Source organism: Agelaius phoeniceus, chromosome 6 (genome assembly GCF_051311805.1).
Source record: "Agelaius phoeniceus isolate bAgePho1 chromosome 6, bAgePho1.hap1, whole genome shotgun sequence".
NCBI classification, from domain to species: Eukaryota; Metazoa; Chordata; class Aves; order Passeriformes; family Icteridae; genus Agelaius; species Agelaius phoeniceus.
This window is the reverse complement of record NC_135270.1, coordinates 12560011-12570411: the sequence shown is the minus strand read 5'-3', so window position 1 is coordinate 12570411 and position 10401 is coordinate 12560011. Positions and strand designations below refer to the sequence as shown.

General features: G+C 46.0%; 1 long non-coding RNA gene across 1 annotated transcript; it reads right to left on the bottom strand.

Moving 5' to 3' along the window:
* Positions 1–1323: 1323 nt before the first annotated feature.
* Positions 1324–7600, bottom strand: LOC143694332 (uncharacterized). The gene is made up of 3 exons (XR_013182713.1): positions 7334–7600; positions 3094–3257; positions 1324–1494 (listed from the first exon to the last, which is right to left on the bottom strand). It is a non-coding gene; the product is annotated as an uncharacterized LOC143694332 (long non-coding RNA).
* Between the last annotated feature and the right edge of the window lie 2801 nt (positions 7601–10401).

Genomic DNA, 10401 nt, shown 5'->3' with positions numbered 1-10401 from the left:
GTATCCCCCTACAGACAGCTGTTTCTCTAAGAAGACATCACTAAAATCCAGCAATGTTCCTCGTTTGTCAGGTGATTAATTATTGTGATCCCCCTCTTGCAGGGGGCAGCCAGCCTTGGTGAGAAGCAGCATTTCCAGCTGTGCTCCCCAGCATTTCCAGCTGTGCTCCCCAGGAGCTGGCAGGTGAAGCCATCTACGAGCCTCCCTCCTTGTGTAGGGACTCCAAACCCCCCTGTCACTGCCAGGGCTGGACCCAGCCTGTCCCTGGCACAGCTGGAAAAGGGCCTGAGCCCAGCTGGGAAACAGCTCAGGCTCATCTCAGCTCCTCTGAGAGCTCCACAGAGGAACAGCAGGCAGTGTGACTCAGCCTGTTTATTCCTTCTCCTCCCTTCCATTCCTTCTGTCTTTCTGTAGCCATTCATTCATTCTGTAGCAGAAGGGAGCCTACACAACAAGTGGAGAGGGACTCTTTACAGGACAAAGGAATGGCTTCAGACTGAGAGTAGGTTTAGATGAGATATTAGGAAGAAATTCTTTACTGTGAAGGTGTTGAGAGGCTGGCACACGTTGTTCAGAGAATTTGTGGATGCCCCATTCCTGGCAGTGTTCAAGGCCAGGTTGGATGGAGCTCTGAGCAGCCTGCTCTGGTGGAAGTTGTCCCTTCCCATGGCAGGGGAATTGGAACTAGGAGGATCTTTAAGGTCCCTTCCAACCAAAACCATTCTACCATTGCATGGTTCTCTATCTAAACTCCCAAGGAGCAAAACTGTACATGGCCAAAAGCTGCTGCGTTTGCCCTCTCCCTCCCCAGCCCCCACTCAGTGGCTGTAATTTCATAATCCTTAAATTCAGTAGACTTTTCCACAATGCTCTTCACTCCCTCCTCACACAATAGGTTGTGTAATACCAGCAGTGCATCAGACAGCTCAGGAAAGGAGCTGGAGTTACTATGGAAACACAAAACACCTTTCTTTAAAACTCAGGGAAAATTGCCAGCAGACTTTAATGAGCGTACATCAGGTTTCAGCCTGAGCCAAACAATTTGTCTGTTTAATGCCTGGATCTGCAATGGAAGTGTTTTGAAGTGTGAAGGTGGCTCTGTGTCTTCCCCACCACCCACAGCCATAGTCTACAATGGGCAGATTGACTGCTGAGTGGAAAAACATGCTGAATCTTTAGAAAAACACAGATCACATTTTGAGCTGAAGTAAACAATACGCAGTTTCAGAGGCATCACTGCCTTTGGAAGAGTTTGGTGTAGGAAAAGACAGCCTAACTAACTTTTTTTCCCCATTCAGAGAGTTCTGATACACAGGTAATAAATGTGCTTTTATTTAGGTGGCTGGAACAGCTTTTGGGAGCTTCAAGCCCAGTCTTGGAGCTTCCTCAAAGCCAGAAACACCAAAAAAATCAAAACAGGATATTTTGAGCCACAGGTTCTTGGTACTGCAGGAGGTAAAGGTTATTTCTTCCAGAAATGAGTCCATTCTTCCCCTAGAAAACAATAATAAGTGACTAGGTAAACAAAGCTCCTGAAAGAATTATTAAGAAAAGAACACTTAGGAGTTTCTGTCTTAACATTTAGATTTTTTTCAGATTTGTTTCAATTAATTTTTTTAATGCATTTGGCATCACACCGGTATCAGAAGCAATACTATTAAAATATGGTTATAAAAAAGAGGAAAGACAGCCAAAAAATGTATATAAATTTGATTTTAAGGAAATTATTAAATTGTTGCTATGACTATAATTGCTTTTCAGCTTGCTAATCTTCCAGGAGGGCTGAAGATGTGTTTCATCTTCAAGAGAGCTCTCACTGGATTATCAGAGTCTGAGCTTCAGTGGCAGCAGGCTGCTCCCTGCACTGCTAACTCTCTCCTTACTGGACCAATCCTCTTCAAGTTAATGGAGATGAGCTCTCTCATCCAGTTTGCTTTTTAAAAATAACACATACCCTTTGCTTTAATAACAAGATTTGTTTGAGGGTTGTAGCCCTACACTGGCCTCTCTAAGCTGAACCTTGCACTTTGCTGTCAGTGTGCTGTGTCAAGTGACGGGTTTGACAGTTTTGTACTTGCTCTCATGTTTGTCTCCATCAGCAATACTCACACACCAAGTGCCCCCCAGAGCTGCTGGAGGTGGTTTGGTTATTCAAGGGCTCAGCCTCTGAGGCTCTGGGGAGGGGGCAGCCCTGGTCCCCCCAGCCATGGAGGGGGTGCATCCCCCTGAGCTGCTGGGCACAGCCTGAGCACAGACACAACAAGAACCGAGGCTGTGCAACAAAGACACAGCACAGGCTGTGCATCTCTAGGCAGGGCAGCTGCTCCAGGACCACATCTTTCCTGCTCAGTCATCTCACAAAAATAGCTTATCAAAGCTCTATATTTCAAGGCACTGTATGTGCAGAGTGGGCTCCTGCATTTCCTTCCCTGTTGCAAGAGCCACACAGTCTCTGTAGCCAACAGTGCCCTAAGCTGTGCCTCAGCTCCTCCTTACTGTGCTGCACATGATTAACATGTGAATATGAGTATTTTAAAGGTGTTCTCTGCAAAGTTCCTTCATGCTCTGTGGTAATTACACTGGACTCTGCTGTGCTGTGTCAAACAATTGGTGTAGGGCTGCTCCACATGCTGTAGCTGAACTGTCACAGGGTGGATGCTCCTCAGGGCAGGTAGGGATAGATGCTATTTGCCATCATTTCAGTCACCCACATTCTGATTATTTTTACTAATGCAAATTACCATCTTTTTATGTCACTTCAGCCTATTCACATTCAGAACTTGCCTGCTTCCCTTTGTTTTCCCAGCTGAGGAATTCTTTTCATTATCAACAATGATATAAAAGAAAAATCTGAGGGGATTATGTAAATAAGTGATTGGATCAGCACTTCTGCACTAATTGCCAACATGAAAGTGGTGTGACATTTGCACAGGAGAAAAACAAAGTAAATACAGATTCTTTTTCTGTCTATTCCCTACGTTCAGTTAAAAAATGAAATGATGGCAGCACTTGTCACAGCAGTCTTTACTTAGCAAAGAAACATAGGAAGAGATTAATTACAATGTCATTTCTCTAGGCTAATGAGAAATTCACCTTTCAGCAGATTGGTCATCAGCATCCATCTGAAGTTCTGTCACTGGCATTGCATCCCTTCAAATAAACAGCGCAGTTTTGACTCATGAGTTTCTGTTTGGGGCCAAAACCCCAGTGGCTCAGTTCCAGTCTAGCTGCTATTCTGGCCTCGTGGTCTCTGATCTCTGGAGAAAACAAAGAGAAATCAATGCCAGTGGGCTGGATGGGGTACAAGGTTTACAATAAAAGCAAGCTCTCCAAATCTGGCTCATCTCAGGGACCCATTACATTACAGTAATGCAATGTAATGGCTAGTGGCTTCCTTCCATAACCGAGGCATTATTTTGCAATCTGCTGTCAGGAGTTACATAAAGCCTTTCACAGCAGAAATGCATGCATATGAAAAGGGCAGGCTGGGCAAACTGTTTACCTCTGTATTTCTATATTTGTATTGATATTTATGATATGAAGCAAATGGAGGGAAGTGCTGAAAGAGCTGTGCATTTATTTTATCTTTCTGTCTCAGTGAATCCACTCCTGGCTTTTCTGCAGGCTGTGAGAGTTCAAGGTCCTTCTCTGCTAATGCAAGGTCAGTCAGGGCTCTCACACACTGCAGCAGCTGGGTCCCCACATCACATACATGGGGAGAATGCCCTATTCTGTGAATGGTTTCAATTAGTGACATATGTCATGCTCTTATCAGTGCAATTCCTGCTGCATGTCCCTTCCTTCACCAAAGGACAATGCTGCAAATACAAGGAACAGCAGCTTGTGGCTGAGACAGGGGCTTCAGCTCTTTAACCACGGTCTCCAAGTCCACAGCTCTGGCTTCATCCCTTGCAGCACAAAGAACAGCTTCTGCATTTGTTTGTTTAATGCAAAACTTATAAATAGCCTCTGCCAGCCCTGACCCAGCAAGACCTCAGATGCCCTGCATGAATTGCTCATGGGGGAGACAAGGTCAGTGCTGCTTCACACACTTTGCTGCTCCTTGTTCTACCCCAGACAGCTTTTGCTGGAGGCACAGAGAAAAACATGCCCAAAAAGGAGCCACAGTTCCTTCCTCATACAGAGTAATGCACAAGGATTGCTCTAATACATTCACACTTCCTGTGTTATGTTCGAAGGGATCAGCACTAGAATAAAGTCACTATGAATCCAGAATGTGCTCTACCAGTGCCAGCCATTTCATTCCAGCCTTTGCTGCAGCCTGCATGGAAACACCAGAGCCAGGGAGAGAGGTTAAAGGCAAGGTAAAGATGATGTTTATGATACAACTCCAAGCATTTTTGTGGCTAAGTTCATCATTACTTGCCTCAAACTTGTTGCTAAGCAGAGGGGGATTTCAATGACCTCAACAAGCAAACTGGGAACCCCTCCATGCTTTGGCTCCATTTTCCTCCCTGCCTGCTATTTTGGTCACTTTTCCAAAGCATGAATCAAGCAAGCCCTGGATGGCTGCGGGCCCCTCATTCACACTTCACTGTGGATAGGAAATGAGGAGTGTTCACTCAGCACCTTGCTGGCCTGGGTCAGTGGCAGCAATGCAGTCACTCTGCAGATGCCTTCTTAATAAGGGGATCTTTTCTTTGCCAGCAGTCCTGGGCAAAGCAAAATGACAGCTTGGAGGCAACAAATTGCATTTTGCTCTTTTTTTCTGTTAGCATTTTCAACCTTTGTCAGATCTTTTCTTACCCATTGCATTTATTTCTACTTCCACTGGTCTCTGTGGTGCCACATTACCAGTATTCTTTTCCTTTTAGATACATATTCCTAATAACTGAAAGAGCAGGAATCTCTGTATTCTTCTTTATCCAGGAAACCATTTGCTACCATTGTTTGTCCCTAGCAACCACAGTATCACACAAATTATTTATCATAAAGAAAATTCCAACAATTCCACATGCACAGACCTGCACAGAGAAAGTAAGTTGCATTCAAAGTCAGCATTGTGCAGGGTGAGTCTGATACTTCAGATGACCACAAATACTGACACTATGGCAATATTTTATATTCTGAGCTTGCCCACCATGGTGATGCACTCACTGACCAAGATCAACTCTTTGTCTGCTGCCACTGACCATTATGGATGCCAGATTCACAGGCAGCTAAAATGAGCACCAAAGTCTTCCACTCAAACCAGGAGTGACACCCCTTTCCCACAAAGGGAGATTCTGCCCTTTGCCAGAGATTTCATTCATGTTCAGTCTCTGCTGGAGGCAGCCGGAGAGCTGGCTCCGCAATCAGCATCGATTTTGTGCGGCCGCGCTCGGAGGAGGATGCGGAGCAGCTCCTGCCCTACTTGCTCCGTTCCCATGACAACTCCCTGCAAAGCAGCTCCTGCCAGCTTCCCCGACTGCCTCATCGCGCCCGACAGCGTGCCCGGGCTCCGGCTTCCAGCCCGGACAACGCCTCTTCCCTCCATTGCCAAAAGCTTTTTCCGAGGAGGAGACATCTGTTTGAAATAGCAAATGGTGTTGTGATGGTCAGAGCAGAGGTATTAAGCTCCCCAGCACCCAGACACGGGCAGAAAGGCTGGGTTTGGTTTGCCATTCCTGCTGCACCCTGCTCCTCAGAAATGTGATCAGGAATGACATGTGGGTTGGCTCCAGGACTATATTGTTTTCTTCATTAGTGCTGCTTCTCCTTGTGTGCTGAAGTGAATTAATATCTAACAGTACTTCAAATAATTCCCAATTTCATGTAGTAGATGGCAAATAGTTGTTTGGATTAATGTTCTGGATAAAACAATCTGCTTTTCTTGGGGGTGAGCCTTGTCCTGCCAGTCCTCCAAAAGCTGTGTGCCTCCTAGCATTCCATGAGCAAAGCCCTGAGACTGATCAAGCCAATGAGCAGGAGCAGATGAGAAATATGGAGCATAAAGATGAGTTCAGGGCATTGAAGCTGGGTGGAGGAAATTAGGATTTTTCCTGCCTTCCAGTCCAGTGTAATGCTATAGTGAGGTAGAGGATGATTTATTTTTTTTTAACTTTTTTCCTATACAGATTCTAAGGTTTTCATATCTAGACTGAGAGCTCAGTCTGTGCCTTTGGCTGTAGCACTCCCAATTGCTTAGTATTTGCCTCAACAGTGCATGTTGTCATCTGGATAGGAGGGAATCAAAATTAGGCTTGATAACCAAAAAAATGGCTGAGATCCTTACTAGGGCTCACCAAAGGACCCACAAAAGGATTCCTCCAGGACTGCCCAACCGAGAGGAGCTTGCAGCTAAGTGCTGATAAGGTTATCTATCCCCTTTCTGCCACATGAACAGCTCTGTGACTGTGATGTTCTCTGTCCTGGCATGGCCATGGCTGTACCCAGGACAGGTTTTGTGGGGTGTGAGTCACAGGGGCTCCCTGCACTGCACCTGAGGATGGTAACAGGCATCCTGTAACAGGTAACAGGTGACAGCAAACAGCTCCTCCTGGGCTTTTAATAGCAGCACCTGAACTCACTGGGCCCTGGCTGAAGGGTTTTGCAACACAACAAAGACTCAGAATAAAATCCACTGCAAAAGCCAGTTACCCTGGTAGACAGAAAGCATTCTGTGGGTTATTGAGTTGAGGATATCCACTGGAAGGCTGTTCATGCTGCTGCTGAGTGGCCACAACACACGTATTTTGATTTGTTCCATTGCCAGTGCTGTCCAGCCCAAGCATTTCTGTGACCCCAGCATCAGCCTGCACAGAACCTTCCACTTAACTCAATTACTGCCTCATTTGCTATTCCATTTTATTTGATCTGAGCCTTAAAGACCAAATCACGTGTACTGCAAATTACACAATGTCCATCCTTAACTTGGATGGCTTCAAGCAGGTGCTGAGGAACAATTAGATCACTGTCTGTAGAAGCTGCTATTAAACTAAGAAAGAAAAGACAACTCTAAATAAGACAGATGCAGAGAGAGCTCAAAGCTTGCTCACACTGATAATGAAAATTAATCAAATATCATTAGCAGTCTCCAGAGAGTTCAGTACATCATGTGGTTCTGAGATGTGCTTCTGGTTGTTCTCTGCCTGACAAGAGCACCCACTTCTCTCAGTTCAAGGGCAGAAAAGAGATTTGCAGCATCAATTAAAAGATTAAAATTTGGGGCCTCATTCAGACAGAGTTGGGTGCCTTTCTTTGCAAGCCATTTGTGCCAGCCTGTGGCTTAGTGCTGGAGAGCAGCCAGAATCTCTGAGGAGGTCAATAAGTGCATGCAGGTGATTCTGCCAAATACACAGCCTTGCTTTTCCTGCCACAGAGTGGGACTTACCTGGAGACTTGCCTCCATTCTGAGCAGTGCTCCCTGGCAGGCTGCTTCTACACCTGAATGCAGCTGTGATGGGTGAGCAGCATATTCCATGCAAAGGAGCTGTCAGGAGAGCTGGTCACTAATAGCAGTCCCCTAAGGATTATTTTAGCACACAGTTAATTCTGCCAAAACGTCCCTTTTGCCATCCTGCCTCTCTTTTTCATCGTCCAAGGTGCCCTAATTTTAACTCATCAGCCTCAAAAGCTGGACACTGGGACCATTCCATTTGTATTGTGTTTAACAATACAAACTGTATTGTGAAATACAATTAAACTGGTTAGAGCTTCTGAGCTTTACAACAACTGAGGGTTTTGTTTGGGACTTGTGTTTGTGTCCTTTGGATCTGGTTGTTTACCCACCACCACCACTTATGTTTATAGTTTCATATTGTGGGAATTATAGGGAACATAAATAACTCACCTCGCAGGGCAAAGAGTTATCAGTTCAGGCTTAAAAAATCAAGAGAAAATAATCTGAAAGAGTGAGAGAAACTCAAGGTTTGTGTTTTCACATGAGCACATAGTGATGTAGACATGCAGCCCTCCCACAAACCAGTCTTAAGGCTGTTGCATGTTATCCCTTCATCCTGTCCTGCAGAGCCCTGGGAGCTTCTCCCTGAAGCTGGGCCTTGGGGATTGGCCCTTGGGATTGACCCACTGAGCTCCCTGCAAACGTGGCTGTTCACAGTGCCAGGGACCTGCTGCATTGGCTACCTGTGACTCCCAGGAGCAAACAGGACATATTTTCCCCCTGAAGCAATAAGAGGTACATCTAGACCACCTTAACTTGATTTGGGATGGCAGAGAGCAGAAGTGCAGGGTGAGCAGCTCATGTGAGGTCATTGTCATCAGTGCCTTCTAATACAATTTGTGAATGAGAGCATCCTATTAACTCCCTTTGTATAGACTGCAGGGATTCATTGTGCTGGAGCCTTCTCCAAGCAGCTTTTCTGCAGCTGCCACTGTGCTCAGATGCTCTCTGGATAGGTACAACTGAACTCAGTGGGCACTTTCTTGCTGTTAGAGCAGTGACCAGGACCACAAGAGAGATGTTCCCACTGAGACATGCCTTAGCCCTCACAGCTAAACCTGAAATCTTCACTCAGTCTTCACTGGAAGTCACTGAATAGGGCATTGGAAGGTGGCTCATGACCTTAATGTCATAGCATACGAAGCAGCAGGAGGAAGGAAATGCCAGGCACAAGTTTTCTTGCAACAAAACGTGGTCTCAGTTGGAGCAGATTTAACCAGGAGAACGCTAAGCTGTAAATGCCAAGTTAATTAGCCCTCATGCATAATTTGTTTTTAAAAATACACTGTCATCTCCTGAAGGAACAAGAGCCCATTTCCCCTTCTGTTAGCCTTAAAAGTCAATCTGAAAAATGCCATTGAAGTCTAAACGAAGAAGCATCACGATGCCTTCAGCAGAGAAGGTCTCTGTGAGTAGGAGCTTAAAATGTACAGATTTCCTCTCTAAGCCTGCCAAACCAGAAGGCTGAATAGCCTTCCCAGGGCACCTCCCACATCAGACCCACTTCACTGGATTCTCAAATGACTGCACTGTTGAGGCCTAGTTTCTTTGTTACACCAGCTCCAAGCCACATTTTGCCTAATTACGGGTTTTCTACTTCCCCACCAGCAATCAAGACTATTGGCAAAGTCCTGAACATTTTCATGTGTCCTGATCTCTACTGGCCTGGATAAAACCAGGTCTCTGGGCTGCAGCTCATCCATCCTAGGCTTTGTCTTCCACCCAGGGATTTTGAAATGGTCTTTTGATTTGTGATCTAGGAAAGACCAATGGTTAACTCCCAATTACATTTTTATTTTCAGATTATTAGCCAGTGCCGTCTGGTGTTGCACAGTTTCTCTTTGCCCCTGTTCTCCATGACTCAGTATGTTTTGCATCAGTCAAGTGCCTGATCACTCTCCTGATCTCTCCATGTGACTTTGTTTGTGGAGGAACAGAGGACTGAGATTTATAGCAACACTTTAAAATATGTTAGTTTTCTCACTGAGGTCACAGATCTCAGTATTGTTCCTTCCTTGCACAGTATTTTTCAATGCTGCCTTTGCCAGCATTGCCATTGAGATGCTTGCTAACCAAAGCACAGGGACAGCTCTGCCCCCAGCAGGGTCCCCGTGCCCTGGCTGGGTACCACAGCACAGGGGCTGTGCCAGCCCCACAGGCAATGAGGCCCCAGAGGCACCTCGAGGTGCAAGACACTGGTTTCCTCACCTGCAGCAGCTCCACTGAAGGGAGGAGGTCATTTCTCCTGGTCTCTGAGAGAGAGGTGAGAGGTGCTGAGCAGTAAATCCATGCTGACACTGACACTGTCTGGGGGAGCAGGTGGAGATACGAGGGGCAGATTTCGGTGTTATGATGCCCAACAGGCAGGAAGAAGGATATCAGAAGGCTAATTAATTACTTTATTATACTATATTATAGTAGAACTATATTACACTAACAAGAACTATCACTAACTAACTAACTAGCAAACCCCTGACTCTCTGCCCAAGAGTCCCAACACACACACACGTGGATCCAATTGGCCAATGTATCCAAACAACCATCACCAGAATCCAATCAAGCAATCACCTCGGGTAAACAATCTCCAGAACACATTCCACATGGGCACAAACACAGGAGCAGCAAATGAGATAAGAATTGTTTTGATCATTCTTTTCTCTGCTTCTCTCACAGCTTCTCTCAGGAGAAATCTGAGAAAGTTGAATCTCTCTCTGCTCAGAGGGCATGTGAATAGCACAGGCTGAAACAGCACTAAGAGCTCCTCACCTTCTGCAGATCCCCCACCTGTGTGTGGGTTCTGGGCGGGTTTAGGTGTAAAATGACTTTGCACCAGCTCTCCTTGAGCGAGCCCAGGTGCCTTTCTGGAGGATCCAGCCACGAGCCCCGCTCATCCATCGATCCCACTGCAGCCAAGAGGAGGAGAGAAAGTCCCTGCAGCAGCTTTCTCCCCAGCTAGTTCTCCTGCTGCCGTGCCTTCCTGTTGTTCCTAAACTCCCGAT